The following is a 16,920-nucleotide window of genomic DNA, read 5'->3' on the forward strand; positions in this document are numbered from 1 at the left end:
CCAGCACCTGGGTCCAGTGTTCTGAGAGAAGTGCTCTGGAAGAAGTCGGAAAATGGACTCTGGCTTGAACCGGGAGGGTCAGAATCTGCACAGCCAACAGGGGATGGGGAGGAAGGAGTAGATTCTAGAGTGTCGCGGGGGAGGGGGGCCGCTGGGGAAACACGCTGTGAGAGTCGAGGTTAATGGGGATGGCTTTTCGCGTGGAGTAGGGAAGGGCTTCAAGGGCGAATGCTGCTTGAGGGCGGATCTGTGCTGGAAGATAGATTTTGGGCAGCTCCTGGACCAGTAGATGGCACTTTTGAGGGTTGTGGTTGATTAAAGGCGGGACTTCTAAGGCTGCTCTGTGGTAGGGCTTGGGAGAGCTAGGAGGTACTGCTGGTTTCCTGGCAGATTTGGGGCGGGGCTCTAAGTAAAGCCTGGTGCAGTTGCGAGTGATAAAGAGGAGGGAGGGGGTAGGGATCTGTGGGTGAAATGGGCAAGTGTTTTGAGACTGAGATAAAATGGCTGTGGATGCTTTAAGGGAATACAACTTCACAGGAGATGGGAACTGAGATTGGAGTCACATACTGGAGTCTTGGATGAGGGTCAGGTAACCTGAGAATGAGCCGACCAAAGACTGGACTTAGGGCTAAAGTACTATGTCTATAGGCAAGACACAGAATGACCAAGGCTCAGTGACTTAAAATGATCATAAGTGGTGTACTCTTGATGGATCCCCAGAAGGCAGTAAGCTGCTATCACGGACACTTGTCTGAGGCCCAACATGCCCAGAATGAGTCTCACACTGCAAGGCTGAAAGCTATGGACACTCTTTTCCACTAGGTCCAGGGTCTCAACGGAGGAAGGGTCCCGAGTGATGGCTTATTAAAGCCTATGTGGCAAGGGTAGACAAAGCTTCCACTCATACTCGGATGTGCTTCAGATGTACATTGTCCAGAGCATGTCAAGCCTATTTGCCACAGTGCAGTGTCCTTCAGAGCTGCGGGCCTTTTCTCTTCTCACTGGGCATTGTCAGAGAGCCATGTTTTCAGTCCTACTTCTGGATTACCTGCAAGAACATAGGTTTTTTCTTCCGTTTGCACGGTAGCTTCCTGAGGCCTGGCATCTGCCTCTGCAATCCAGTGTCCTGACCTTTGAACCTACCAAAACACTCCTCTTTCTGCTCTATAGCAGACCCTCCACACATCAATTCACTTACTAAATGACATCATTGCTCTTCATCAATCTACTGAAAACCTGCCAAGTCTTCTATGGTTTAGCTCCAGCATTTCAGATGTCTATTCCAGTCCTCTTCATCCTTCTCTCTGCACATGGGTCAAGACCATTCTGTGCTGTGACATCCCTGATCATGGCATGTCAGGCTCCACCAAAACTTTATTTTTTTATTGTTCAAGTCCTTTGCCTTGAATTCAGGGTAGAAGCACTGGCAAAAATGCTCAGGGCCAGTGCCAAAGCTCCACTTCTGTTCTTGTTTGTTTATTTTGCTGGTTAATTGGACATGACAGGCTCACAGATTTTTCTGCTCTGATTGCTTTCAAATAGTTAATTTCAGATCCCAGCCTCCTGAATAGCTAAGATTACAGATGTGAGCCATGTTCAGGCTCAGGATGTAGGTGCCACAGCCTGGACCCTTTTCTTGTTCTTGCAATCCCTTTTCTTCAAGGCACAAGTTTGAAGTCACCTTCACTGTGCCACCAAGTTTGACACTTCTGCCTGTGAGATGTGGAAGCATTGGGCCTTTGCCTTTTGGCTTCAGCTTTAGCCTTGTAACCTGGACTTGACTTGGGTAATCACCCTATTTTGAGTATTTGACAACTGGGCTTCTGTGATTCTCTAAGGTGAGGCCTACTTTCACTCCTTTCTCAAAGCTAGATTTCTGTGACTCTGTAAGTACTTGGTACATATTTGAAGGACAAAGGAATGGCTCTCTTCTTTTTCCTATGTGTGTATGGGTCCCAGGGCTTGAACTCAGGAACTAAGCACTGTCCCTGAAATTTTTCCTGCTCAAGTCTAGTCTTCTGACATTTGAGGCATTGCCATACTTCTACCTTTGGGGTAGTTATTGGAGATAAGAGTCTCAGAGTTTCCTGCCCAAGCTGGCTTTGAAGCACAATCCTCAGATCTCACCCTCCTGAATAGCAAGGATTACAGGGTTGAGCCACTGGCACCACACTTGACTCTCTTCTTTACTACTGACATTCATCTGATCATTCCTTGTTGAAGCTGGAGGAGATGGCAGGACTGGAGTGGAGGAAATGTGAGGTGAAAAGAATTTCCATTTTATGAGAGTGAAGACACAAGGTGCCCAAGGTCCTTAATGATCAAGAATCACTATCTGATGATTCTCATTTACACACTTATAGACAGAAACATCCCTTACCTTGCAGCAGGCTTCTGGGAGGTGATTTAACTGCCCTGATACAGTAGATAACAGCCTAGGTTTTGAAAGAGATGTACTTCCAGTTCATTGCCAACAGGGCACTCTAATCTGTTGGCATTAGTGAGAGCCTAACTTCAGTAAAGGGCAGTTCTCAGGATTCAGCATCAGACTCAGTTCAGAGAGAAGTCAGCACGCATTGTTCAGAAAGGGCTTCTTGAAGACACATACTCATTAGACTGCGAGAGGATGCTTCCAGACTGACCTTTGTGAGGGAGAACCTTGGTCCAGGCAACTAGTGTTTGACTAAATTTATGTGGTTTACCTATTCCTTATTGTGCCATCCTCCAGTTATACTACCAAATTTGAGCTGAAGTTAAAGTGGTGGGTGATCAGCAAGACAAGCCTTCAACTTCGTTGGTATCAAGTTCCATGCAGTGCTAAGTCAATGTGAGTATAAGATGATGTGCCAAGAATACTGGGATAATTCACTGGAAAACAGTTCTCCTCCTTCTCAAACCACTTCTGCCTTCTCCATTTTCTAATTTTCTGCAAACATATCTAGGAAGGCAGATATGGAATGGGAGACATTAACAGAAACACACAGTCCTATTGCTCTTTATAATGTAAACATAGGAATATACCATTCATTTCCCAGGGATTGGGATGGCAGCCTGTTGCTTCTAGTGATCCTTCTAGCTTAGTTGCCTAACCAATCATAGAAAATCCAGATAGGTAGGTGTGGCCATGATGTTGTGTGTGGGAAAGGTGCACAGTCTTCTAGAATAGCTTACTTTGAATTTCAGCAATTCATTCTCTGTGACCTTGGCTCTTTTCCCCTCCATTGGTATATAGGGAATACAATTAAAGAGACAGGTGGGAGGGTACATTATAAAATTACTATGCCTTACAGTACTTGGCACCAGTGTTTGGTTGGCAGAGCAGAAAACCAAAGGCTCATGATATTTGTAGCCAACCTACACTGGAAAAATCTAGGCATCAATCATATGTGTGAAGTTGAAAGGAAAAAATTCATGTTTCATTGTCAAATAAAACTTCTTCAGGAATGTACTGTGTAGGCAATGTATACAACTCTAAATATAATATATATGTAACATTTGACCTGCAGCTTGTTTGAAATAGCATTTTCCAGAATTCCTGTGCTATGGCTAGAAATTTGGGATCGTGTGATAAAAAATACTCAATATAAGAGGTGTGAGATTTAGAAATGTCTGCCCTTAGAAAGGTCTGCTAGGAATTTTTGCTAGAGGCATTTTCTTGGACCTGGGGATTTAGCTGTCAATTAACTGGTTACCACTTAAGTGATGAGTGACTCACGGTGTCTAGATTGCACACAAGTGTTTGTGTTTAATTCTTGCTTTCCTCCCGGAAGTCTGGAATGTTGGCATATGATAGGCAGAAGTGCCTACATGATCCTCTCCAATATCAACTATGGACACTGAGTCTGGGCTGCCCTGGTCAGAAATATCACACATCGGTCACTGAATTTTGGTGCTAAGGGAACATTACGTTCTATGTGAGTCTCAAGTGAGAGAAGAGCATAAAATCATGTGTTTGTGGATCTTCCAGACTCTGCCTATTTTTTCCCCATCTGATCCTGACATAGTCTATTTAGATGGGATACATATCTGACTAGGTCTAATAAACAGAGTGTACAGAGAAAAAGTAACCCTTCAAAATCAATATCCAGTTCACCAAGAGCAAATGAACAGAATAGATAAAAAGTGCAAATTGAGCTGAATGGATCATGAAGAGGTGGTATATTTACACCATGGAATTCTATACTGCTCTCACAAAGAATGGCATTGTTCCATTTGTGAGGAAATGGAAAGACTTGGAAAAATCATATTAAGTGAAGTAAGCCAGACCCAAAGAAACATAGACTCAATGGTTTCCCTCATTTCTAACAGTATACGTCTAGGATTCTCCTAGCAGTGGATCACAAATAGCTCAAAATCTATGTACATGTGGCCATATACGGTGAGGCTAAGCGAAATGAACTCCAGGATATGGAAAAAAGAGAGGTTTATCTTGGTGATTATTGTTCTTAATGCACTATATGAATTTATCTCTTTTCTCTTCCTTTTCCCTTATGGTTTATCACATGTTGTTACTGTATCTGAGATTGGTACCTAGTATATTGTGCATATGTTTACTTGTTTATTTGAAAAATGAAGGGAAGGGGAAAACAAGATGAGGGGGGATGGGGGGAGGGAAAGTGGGAGAAAAACATGGGAAGGGGTAATGTACCCAGTACCTGATGAATATAACTGTAACCCCTCTGTTCATCACCACCACAATTTTTTAAGTACACATTTTCAAGAAATACATGAAGAATATGTTTTGTTAATGTCACCTCATGCTGTACAGGCAGGGAAAGTAAAAACTGACTTGACAAGCTTTCTTCCTCTTTTATAAAAGGAAGGGCTTAATTCTCGTATGATGCCTGGTATGGTGGCTCACACTTGAAATCCTAGCACTCAGGAGAACAAGGTAGTAAATTCCAGGATAGCTTGGTATACATAGGGAAACTGTCTCAAGAAACAAAGGAGCTGGTGTAAATGCTCTCTTTCTTTTTCCCTGATTTTTTTCAAGATCTTGTTCTGTAATTTTGCTTGACTTTTTCAGTGTAACAAGTGGAATCACAGAGTCTTAGTTGAACACAGTCATTATGTCCTTTAGCCTTCCTTATCGGTAAAATAAAAACAAAATACCTGTTTTTCCAGGATTTTGTCAAATCCCTGGCAACATTCTTTATACAAAGATTGCCACAAATTTCTCCCATCCTTTTGTCTAAATCAATAATAAAGTTTTCATGCATAATTCTCACTTTTTCCCCTGGAAGCAGAGAATCTTATTAGCTAACCTAAATTTTAAAAAGTAGAGACAACAAAGTACACATACAAACTTCTAAAATATTTTTAAGGAGAATATGATTTGCAGACAGAAAAAAGAGCACAAATATCCACAAAGTTAACACAATAATGTAACTAGTACTCAAATGTAGAGAAAACTGTTTTGACTTCTTATGATACCTTCCAATCCATTACTTCTGCCTGATGAAATACGTTTACTTGCAACATCTTTGATTATTTTGCATGAATGCAATCGTATATTGCATAGTCTTACTGTTGTCTGCATTCCTACACTTAATGTTGTTTGTGAGATGTTCTTATTACTATGTAGTATTTTGCTTTGATTACACCATTTCCCATTCCAGCGTATAGGTTGTGGGTATCAGAATTGTTTCCTTGTTTTCCTATCACAAATAAAGCTGCTATGAACATGCTTGCATTTATGTTTTTGATAATTATATGCATTCCCCATGTCTTATTTCCTCTATGTTGTGTCCAGACTATAACATGAATCTTGAAGTGGCAGGCTGCTGTAAAAATGTAGGGGCTTCTGATTTGAGATGCAGTAAGATAAGATGCTAGGATCCCTTGTAAGATGACCTCCTGTACTCCCATGACTAAGTTGGGAAGTGCAAGAAACGCTTCTCCAGTTCTAGCTCACTGTGCAGTTTTTTTTTAATTTTTATTTTATTTCTTATTGTCGGGGTAATGTGTAGAGGGGTTACAGTTACATTCGCCGGATAGTAGTTTCATTACTTCTCACACAATGATACTCCTCCTTCTCATGTTATTGTCCCCATTTCTGAAAGGTTGGACAAATGGGACTGTATTAAACTGCAGAGCTTCTGTATGGCAAAGGACATAGCTACCAAGTTGAATAGAAACCCCACAGAGTGGGAGATTTTCACTGGCCATATAACAAAGACCTCATATTTAAAATATATCCACAGCTCAAAAAAATTGAATCTCTCCAAAACAAGTCTTCAAAGACACAACCGTCTCATTAAAAGATGGGCCAAAGACTTAAAGAGAGACTTCTCTTTAGTTGTGCAGTTTTCATATCTCCAGGGTTAGGTTATATTCCTATAAAATTCTATACTTGTGATCATTCTTTCTCCCCTCACTGAAGGGAGATGGTCTCCTTTCCTACTGTTTCTTTTCCCCCCCTGTTAGGACCCTTTTTATCTTATTCTAAAGTCCAATATTTCTGGGTTTTAACTGGTGTCTATCTACTGTTACATTCCAATACACTTTTATAATACTCCACCCAGCTCCATAGCCATGCAGTTATTGTTTTGTTTCAATCTTGTAGAGATTCAGTAAAGTGCTAGGTGTCATCTTTCCAAATTCTTTCCATCATTTTTTTTGCCAGTTCTGGGCTCTGGCTCAGCCCATGAGCACTGTCCTTGGACTTTCTCAAGGTTAGAGCTCTACCACTTGAGCCACAGCACCACTTCTGGCTTTTTTCTATATATGTGGTACCGAGGAATCAAACCTGGGCCTTCGTGCATGCTAGGAAAGCACTCTACCACTAGGCCAAACTCCCAGCCCTTTCTATCATTTTTGAAAGATATTTTTGCTAGGGTATAAATTCCAGTTTGTAGGTTGCTTAGTTTTCTTCTTAATGTAGTTTCCAAATTCAGTAACTATAGTGAGGCTGGAACTGGTAGAATATTGGACTCAGTTCCATTTCCCTTTACTTCTCACCAGAATAATGGCTCTCAAGTCTAATATTTTTTCTCCATCTCCAAGAGACTACCCAAAATCTGTTAGATTCTGTTCTCTTAGTTGAAGCCTCCAACCCAAGCCTCATCTTATATCCCTATCCACTAGATTAATGTTTTAACTTTTTTTTCTGCCAGTACTGGGGCTTGAACTCAAGGCTTGAGTCACAGTAACACTTCTGGCTTTTTCTATGTATGTGGTACTGAGGAATTGAACCCAGGGTATGTGCATGCTAGGCCAACAAACACTCTACCACTAGACCAAACTCCCAGCCTCTTAAAATTTTGATGTAGGTTTCCTGATTATTCTCATTAAGAATATTGGTATGGTCTACTATGTGAATTACAATATTCTATTTAATAATTAAATGTCTACCTATTCATTCATTATTTGGTAATTAAATTTCACATTTGTGAACTTTAAAAACTGAAGGGTGCTTTTTAAAGAAATTTCTTTTCAAATAAAATCACCACTATTTTTCAGGAAGAAAGACTTAAGGTGAAGAAATATGATCGAGTGAGAAAGACCTTGTGGTAAACTATTGCATCATTCTCTTGATTCTGTTTTAGAGATGAACAAGGTAAGAAAATATATACAATCCAATTAATTAGTCTTAGAAAGAGATTTTTCATTGATACTGCAATGAAAGATGCTGGTCTTAATTACTGAATGAAGTTCTAATACTGCCTGGTCATTTTGAAGCCTCCAGTAAGTTATTTCCACTTGGGAGTATAATTGTTCTAGTAAAAACCAAATAATTACTTGTTTGCTTTTCAAGGACACAGACTTAGGTATTGGCAGTAAGTCAAAGAGCAGTATCTCTTTTCGGAGATAGAGAGTTCTGTACTGGCCTCCCAGAGTGGAGGAAGTCACTTCAGACAATTTCTGACTCTAAGGATTACCAAGGTTTCTGCTACAGTGCTGAAGACAACCTTGATTGTATATTCCGTATCTATGCAGAAAGTTTCTCAACAAAATTACACTATGTTTTCTTCAAAGTCTGTACCCTGTAAAGATCTCCCAAAAGTGCTAGCACCACAGAAAAACTGAGAACTATTTTCTATTCTCAGGCCCTGTATTGCTATGAAATGGAATGTTTGGATCTTAGCTCTACTGTTTAACAGGTACATAACCCTGGAGTACTCCTTGACATTTTTGTGCATATACTTCTCATATCTAAAATCATCAGCAACATTGTCTTTGTTAAGATAATTGGGATAATCAACTGTAACAAGTGTATAGAAAGCTATTGGTAAATTGCAAGGTACAGCATAATGGTCAGGGATTAATTAATATCAGTTGGTACTGCTGGGTTTCAAGGTTGGAAAATGTCAAACCCTCTCTCTCTCTCTCTCTCTCTCTCTCTCTCTCTCTCTCTCTCTCTCTCTCTCTCTCTCTCTCTCTCTCTTTCTCTCTCTCTCTTTCTCTCTCTCTATATATATATAATTCAATGTTGTGATCTTTTTAATATCCCATGCAAGTGTCCTGTTAGAATTATTGTGAAGAGTACTTCCAGACAGCAAAGAACTTCCCCTTGTACTAAAGAGCTTGGCAGCTCATATACCAATTTATGCAAGATCTAGAATGTCTGAGCTCCTGAATCTGAGGAAGCTAGAGCAATGTAGATTTCAGAAGCTCAGAACTATGCCATGTATCTGATTTTACCCACATTCTAGTATAGGAAACTTGCAGCTGGTAGTTAAGATGCCTGTGCAGGCTCTTGGCTTGCTTTAATCTGAAATTCCTTTTGTAAACACATGGAAATTATTAGGGGAAACCAAGTACAAACCCATCTCCTTTCCTGATTTCTTTTTAGTCAGTCAGTCTGTCAGTCAATCTGTTTTCTGTCTTTATGTATGTATGTATGTATGTATGTATGTATGTATGTATGTATGTATGTATGTATTGGTGTGGGGGGGTCCTAGGGCTTGAACTTAAGGTATGAGCCCTGTGTCTGAGATTTTTACTCAAGGCTAGTACTCTACCACTTGAGACACAGCTCCAGCTTCTGTTTTGGGGTGGTTTTTTGATGATTAATTGGAAATAAATGTTTCATGGACCTTTCTGCCCAGGTGTGACTTCTAACTGAAATCCTCACATCACAGCCTCTTGAGTTGTTAGGATTATAGGCATGAGTCATCTGCTTGTGGCCTTCTTTTTGGGTCTGGTAAAGATGGTCCTTTCTCTGAAAGATGAAAGTTCCTTGTAATTCTTAGTAAGAACCAAGGACTCTAGCAATTAAAGCAATTGTCCAATGGAATGTGGATGAAGAAATAAGCAGCAAGGAATATTTAACACCTTCACATTAGCTAACACCTAATTTACACTAACTTATTTGTATGTAAATATGTTCATAGGATGTTTATCTTTTTGAGACAGGATAGCCCTAGTTGACTTCCAAATTATAATCCTCCTGCTTCATTGTCCTGAATGCCTGGCTTAAATGCATACTCTACCATGCTTGAATAGTCATAGGATCTTAAGTTATTTATCCATATTACTTGAGAAAGTAAAATGTGTCTTTTATTTCTCATTATTTTCAGCTGAGGTTACCAAGTAACACCTTAACATTAACCCTATAGAAAATTAGCAAAACACTTTTGTTCACTACAAAAGACTATAAAAAGTGTTATGTACAGGTGTCTTCTGGCTCTTGAGTCCTCAATTATTGGGTTCTATGTTAGTCAATTGTGGCTGCTATAATAAATTAACATAAAATGGGTGGATGGTTGCATTATTACATTTACTATGGCCATAACATCAGAGACAGGGTGATTTACAAAGAAAATAAGTTTCTTTGGCTCATAATTTTGGAGTCCAGAAAGTCTGAGGGTATCATGATAGCATTTGGCATGCTTATTATAACATAGAAGGTGAGATGGTGAGAGTAAGCGTGCAAGAGAGAAAGAGATAGCAAGCTGAGGAAGCTGTGCATTCATAACCACCTGCTCTTGCAAGAAGGAAACCATTATTGTGAGAATAATGATAATCTGTTCATGAATGTGCAGTTTTCAGGACCTATGCATCTCCCACCCAGCCCCACTTGCCAACTTTGTTGTTTAAGGAATTGTTGCCAACACACAAGATCTTGAGGTACCCATTCAAACAATGACACTTATAAACAAGAGACTTTTTTTGTCAGTCCTGAGTCTTGAACTCAGGGCCTGAGCACTATCCTTGGATCTTTCTCAAGGCTAATGCTCTACCACTTGAGCCACAGCACCACTTCTGGATTTTTTCTATGTATGTGGTACTGAGGAATTGAACCCGGGTCTTCATGCATGCTAGGCAAGCACTCTACCACTAGGCCAAACTCCTGGCCCTAAACAAGAGAAGTTTTAGGGATGGAAACTCAAGGTCAGGATTACAGCATGCTTATGTTCTGATGAAAGCCCTGTTTTGAGTTTGCAGGCTACTATCCTCTTGCAGAAAAAATGAGCTAGCTTTCTCACTTTTCAATGGTGTCTTTATATATGGCCATTGAACCCCATTAATGAGAGCATAACCCTCATGATTTGTAGTAATAATTTCTGTTTCCTAACACCATTACCAGGGGGGTTAGGATCTCACAGTAGGAATTTTGCAGGGATAAAAACATTCAATCCATAAACCATTACTTTCTGTGACTCTTTGAAAATGACTTAGAATTGTTCACAGTCTACTTGAAATGAACTTGTTTTTCAGCTCCAACAAAAAAGATTATTTGTTCTCCTTCCTTTTGTTCTGGGACAAAAAATTGCAGCCCAATGTTAGGATTATTGATACATTCCTGCTTGGGGAAGCTTAATCTCTTATAGAGACAGTTACAAGAAAAAATTTATCAAAAAGAACTCACTGAATTGTGATGACAAACAAAATAGCTTTGTAAAGACAAAATGTACTACTGATAAGGGAACCTTATGTTTCTTTTCCATCCTGTTCTCTCAGAGCTTCCCCTCTAATCTCTCTACAGAAGAAACACTGAACAGGGACCACATAGTAATGATGACATTTTATCTTCTCAAAGTCCTGAACTCCCTTTCCCACCTCGGAAAATCTCTCCACAAAAGCTATAGCCAATCCTCCATGAATTCCTTCCAAATGGTAATTCTGTTTGGATGTTGAATCTGTTTCTTCCACCAGTACCAAGATCTCCAAGTGTAAACAATAATATAAATGTCTTTCTGTAGTCAGAATTAATTTTATCTCTCTGTGTTGTCAAGTAATGCAATTGTGTCTCATTTGTTATTGGCAATGTTCAGAATGTTTACTAGCACAAGACAATTTTAGAGTTACAGTTAAATTGGTTTTTTTTCTGGATTATATATGCCTCCTTTATTCTGGGGAAAGAAGTATTAGACATATATCATGTTTCCTCATAAAATCCAGCCTGGGAGATTGGGAGAGAGCAAGCATATCAGTAATTCCCATTTTGTAGGTGGAAACAATAAAGGATGGAGAGACACATATATTGGTGAGAGTGATTCTTAACATTGAGTCATTCTAGGATATTTTACAAGGTTTGGAAATGCCCCCACAAACAGCTAAATTCCTTTTAATCAATTTTGTTGCCTTTTAAAATTGCAGTATATTGGAGGCCATCCAGTGTATTTTACCAAAAATACTGCAGAAAGTTATTTTGATTAGAAGAAACTTGTAACATGGTGAATTAAATGTGCTCTAACCACAAAAATGCTGGAAGTGAAGCTGAAGCTCAAGTGGTAGTGCACTAGCCTTGAGTAAAAAAGCTCAGTAATAGAACCCGGGCCCTCAGCTCAATCCCCAGGTTTGGCACCAGAAAAACAAAACTTTCTTCTGGAACTGGAGGCATGTCTTATATGGTACAGTACCAGGCTTGAGCAAAAATCAACAAATAGGAAAGTACACAGCTCAGGAATAGCAGTCAAGCACACACACACACACACACACACACACACACACACACACACACACACACACCTTCCCTCTAAAAATAAATAACAAAACTTAAAGGTTCCTTTTGTATAGGAACACTAGCCTGTGCCTTTGGAAATTCAGGAAATATTTAAAGAATTAGTTTGCTTTAATAAAAATATTATTCTTCACTGGGCTCCAAAAGCTCATGCCTGTAATCCTAGCTACTAAGGAGGCTGAGGTCTGAAAATTGTGGATTTAAGCCAGCTGGGGTGGAAAAGTTCCCATGAGACTTATCTCTAATTAACCACGCAAAAACCAAACATGGAGCTGTGACTCAGAGGTAGAGCCCTAGTCTTGGGCAGAAAAAGCTCAGTGACAGTACCCAGGCTCTGAATCCAACCCCAGGACCGGCACACACACATGCACACACACACACACACACACACACACACACACACACACACTATATATATATATATATATATATATATCCATTCAAATAACCTTTAACAAAAAAATCTTTCTCCAGTTATACTTATGATAGATAAATTTCACCTAAGAAAAATAATGCTGGACTGGGAGCATAGCCTAGTGGTAGAATGTTTGCCTAGCATTCCTGAAGCCCTGGATTCGATTCCTCAGTATCACATACACAGAAAAAAAAAACGAAGTGGAGCTGTGACTCAAGTGGTAGAGCTCTAGACTTGAGAAAGCCCAAGGATAGTGCCCAGGCCTTGAGTTCAAGCCCCAGGACTTGCAAAAAATGCTAAGTCAGAAATAATAATGTTAATAAACTGTATAAGAAAAATAATGCTGAAAATGGTAAAGTAATAAGCAGTTTTGGTCTACCATAATATCCGCAGGAACCTGGAGTCAGTACATTGAATTCTAAACTCAGTTAATTACCACTTCCAATTCAAAATCACTTCACAGAGAGACGGGAGGTGTTCTTTTAGTTTGAAACAAGAAAATCTACTGCATTATAGGTAAGTTTATATAATCATGCTATATTGAACTCATTGGCGCTATATCCTTACATAGAGAGTTTGTTTGGGCCGACTTATTGCATGTAGTATGATGGTTTGTATATTTTTATTTCTTTCATCTACTTCCTTCACTGTCTGTGCTCACTCTGTACCGCTAGAGGGCATTGTTTCCTATGAGACTACTGTATCAGTACACGCTTTAGGAAGTGACCAGCTGATAGCTGAAGGCTTGATGATGTTCTTGCAACAGGTTGAAATGCTTCTACATTGCTGATATCCATGTCCCTCTACTCCTAAATCTCACACCAGCACTGAGATGCTAGTTCATTTGCACAGAGGCATGACAGAAGTTAAGCCACAGGCTCTGCCCAGTAGGAGCTAACAGTGTAGTGCCAGAGGCAGATGACATAAGAGGTAGAGAGGAGAGAGTCATGGCAAGGAGGAGACCGTTTCAGGGTAGAAGCTGTGAAGGTTCTATAACCCTGAATTAGGAGGTTATTGGTATAGGTGAGGGGCTTCCAGACATGTAATGAATGAAGAGACCATCACTATTACCATCATTGCACTGTTTCAGTAAAGTTGCTTGCTTTTTGGTACTGAATATCAGGTGAAGGGCCCATGAATGCTCTGTCCTGAACCAGGGGTTGACTAGTCTGTTCCACAGTCTCCAAGACAAATGCCAAAGGTGCTAACATTGCTCCAATACTAGGGAGTAGAAATATTTATACATTGTTCATTTGGTTTGGTTCTCTTTTGGAAAATATAAAACATATATAGAAAATCACAACCATAAAAGTAACCATTATATCCTTCTCAGCGAGAGCTAACCATCCTTAAAGTCTCAATTTGTATATTTTTATGATTTTACTTTAAAAATTACACATATAAATGGCATTTGTAGGGAAGTGGATGAATCTAGAAAGAATTATGTTGAGTGAGACAAGTCAAGACCAAAAGGCGCATGGTATCCTTAATACGTGGCTATTAGATGCAAACAGTACAAGAGCAATGACTCAATATATGCATACCCAAGGCTATGGACATGGTATTGGAAATAGAAACACAACTACATAGACATAAAAACATATGACTCTATAGACATAATATTTTATTACAGATTAATATGTATCTATGACATACAAACCCTCAGCCTAATTTTCATTATGTTCTAAAAAATAAGTGTCAGTGATGGTATATAGAGATTCCCTTCTTGAATACTTGTTTCTTAAACACATCATTTGAAATACGATGTAAATGGGGCTGGGAGTTTGGCCTAGTGGTTAAAGTGCTTGCCTAGCATGCATGAAGACCCGGGTTCGATTCCTCGGTACCACATGCATATAAAAAAGCCGGAAGTGGTGTTGAGGCTCAAGTGGTAGAGCTCTAGCCTTGAGAAAGTCCAAGGACAGTGCTCAGGCCCTGAGCTCAAGCCCAGGACTGGCAAAAAATACGAGGTAAAAATCAATGTTAATACATTTTTAATAAAAAAATTACACATATAATAGTAACATACTATGCTAGCTTTTCTGATTTTTTTTTTAAATCTGTGATCTCCAATTAGTCCAGGACTAATTCTTATATACTCAACAATTGCTATTTCTGGATTTTTTTGGTTTTTTTTTTTACTATTAATATGTACTTATTTTATTTATTTATTTATTTATTTTTGTCAGTCGTGGGTCTTGAACTCTGGGCCTGGGTGCTGTCCCAAGCTCTTTAGCTCAAGGCTACCACCCTACCCTTTGAGCCACAGTGCTACTTCCAGTTTTCTAGTGGTTAAGTAGAGATAATAATCTCACAGATTTTAGTGCCCGGAACCATGATCCTCAGCTCTCACTTTCCTGAATAGCTAGGGTTACAGGCGTGAGCCACCTCATCTGGCTGTACTCATTTTTAAAGCTACTTTTTACTCATATGCAAATATAAATGTCAAGATATATTTCTTGAGGTGAGGTTCTTATTTTACAAAGTATTAAATGACTACTGTTAGGATATGTACAAAACACAGGTACAGGAAAGCAAAAACTTACCCATATTATTGACTTCTGGAGATAATCCTTCTTAATATTTATTCTCACAATTCACTGTTATTTTTCTCCATTCTATGTGTTCCTTGATAAGCATTTTTACTGAAAGTGTACTGAACATCCTTTTATATCTGCACTGCTTAGAAATAACTTTGTTTTCTAAAAATAACATCAGTTATCTGATCAATATAATACTGTTGGGCATTTAGGATGTTTTCTTTTTTTCTTTCCTGTAAATGACACAGATGAGAATTCTTTAGCTTAGTCTTTGTGGAAGCCCTTTATTATTTCCTTCAAATTAATTCCTAAATATGGAAATGCTGGTTCGATATCGATGCATGTTTTCAGACTTTTGATGAGTCATTGCTGAAAGGCCTAGTTCTTCTCTTAGAGGCAGAGTAAAGCCAAATTCTTTCTATCTTTGAGGATTTTTGCCATGTTGAGTATAAAGATCTGGCATTTTATTTTTATTGTTGTTGGGATTATTTTTTGTTTCTGTTTTTTTGTTGTTGTTTTGTTTTGGTAGTCCTGGGGCTTGCTTGAACTCAGGGCCTGGGCACTGTCCCAGAGCTTCTTTTGCTCAAGGCTAACACTACACCACTTGAGCCACAGCGCCACTTCCACATCCCCACATCCCCAGTCTCTGGAAATTTATATTTAAATTTACGCTTATTACAAGTGAAGCTGATTTTTTGTCTCATTTTTTTTAATATATGGGTCATAAGACTTGAATTTGGCCTGGGCCACTGTCCCTGAGCTGTGCAGCTCAAGGCTACCATCCTACCCTTGAGCCAAGCCCCATTTCTTGTTTTCTATAGGTTAATAGGAGATAAGAGTCTCAGGTACTTTTATATCCAGACTGGGTTTGAACCTTGATCTTCAGATCTCAGCCTCCTCAGTAGCAAGGATTACAAGTGTGAGCCTCCGTACGCCGCATGGTTCAATTTTTTTGTTCTAGCATTTTTGTCAAGGTTGTGCTCTGCTACTTTATGCAGACCTCTACTTCCAGCTTTCTGGTGGTTAATTAGCAATAAGAGTGTCACAGACTTTCCTGCCCAAGATGGCTTCAAACTTCCATCCTCAGATCTCAGCCTGCTGAGTAGTTAGGATTTTGGGCATGAGCCACTGGCATCTAGCAATAAATAAATAAATAAATACAGTTCAAATATCAATTATTTGTTGTTATACACTATACATCTGTTTGCTTATGGCATCTTTTGGGCTTGTGATAGTATTTTAAGATTTTTTTGCGTATATATTTTTAAGTGGCATTCATCTATTTTTGTGTGTGTACATTTGTATGTTTGTTTGCCAGGTTGATTCCATACCATGGCTATTATGAATAGTGCCACAATAAGCCCTGGTATATGAGTATCTCTGTAGTAAGCTGAGTTTTCAGTATATATCTAAAAATGTTATAGTCCCATCATTTGGAAGTTCAAAGCTTAGGGTTCCCGCCTCAGGAATCCATTCTATTTTTCATAATAACTGTAATAACTTAAATTCCTACCCAAATTGACACCCCTCATTCTTGACAGAATTTTTTGTTTTATTTTTGTGAAACCATTCTGATTGCAGTGAGATGAAATTTTAATATTGTTTTGACTTGAATTACCTTTATGACTAAGGTTTTTGAACATTTTTGCATGTATTTACTAGTCATTTGTAATTATTCTTTTGAGAACACTCTGTTCATTTATTTATTAATTGGATTATTTGTTCTTTTGGTGAACAATTTTTGAGCAATTTGTATCTTGTGGATATTAATCTCTTATCTGATGAACAACCTACAAAAATTTTCTCCTACTCCATATGTTTTCTTTTCATTTCCCATTTTTCTTGTTATGTTCTCGGCCATTGAAATCATATACAGCTGTTTTAATCAACAGTTTTACTGTAGTAATTTCAAATTTTTAGGCGTTCTATTTAGGTTTTTACAGGACTATTGTTGGTACTGAGACTATGTTTGTTTGCTCTTTGTCAAAATTTCTGAGTAAAAGTTTTTTTTTCCACATATTTTTATAATTAATAGAAGGGTTACATTATATTCACCA

At 38.8% G+C, this 16,920-nt stretch overlaps 1 long non-coding RNA gene across 1 annotated transcript; it reads left to right on the plus strand.

Annotated features, from left to right (window-relative positions):
* Positions 1-3: 3 nt before the first annotated feature.
* On the plus strand, positions 4-12,819 carry LOC150041675 (uncharacterized). Its single transcript, XR_016533851.1, has 4 exons — positions 4-77; positions 2,729-2,827; positions 7,462-7,558; positions 12,717-12,819. It is a non-coding gene; the product is annotated as an uncharacterized LOC150041675 (long non-coding RNA).
* Positions 12,820-16,920: the final 4,101 nt, after the last annotated feature.

This window comes from Megascapheus bottae, chromosome X (genome assembly GCF_031878675.1).
Source record: "Megascapheus bottae isolate mThoBot1 chromosome X, mThoBot2.hap1, whole genome shotgun sequence".
Classification (NCBI taxonomy): domain Eukaryota; kingdom Metazoa; phylum Chordata; class Mammalia; order Rodentia; family Geomyidae; genus Megascapheus; species Megascapheus bottae.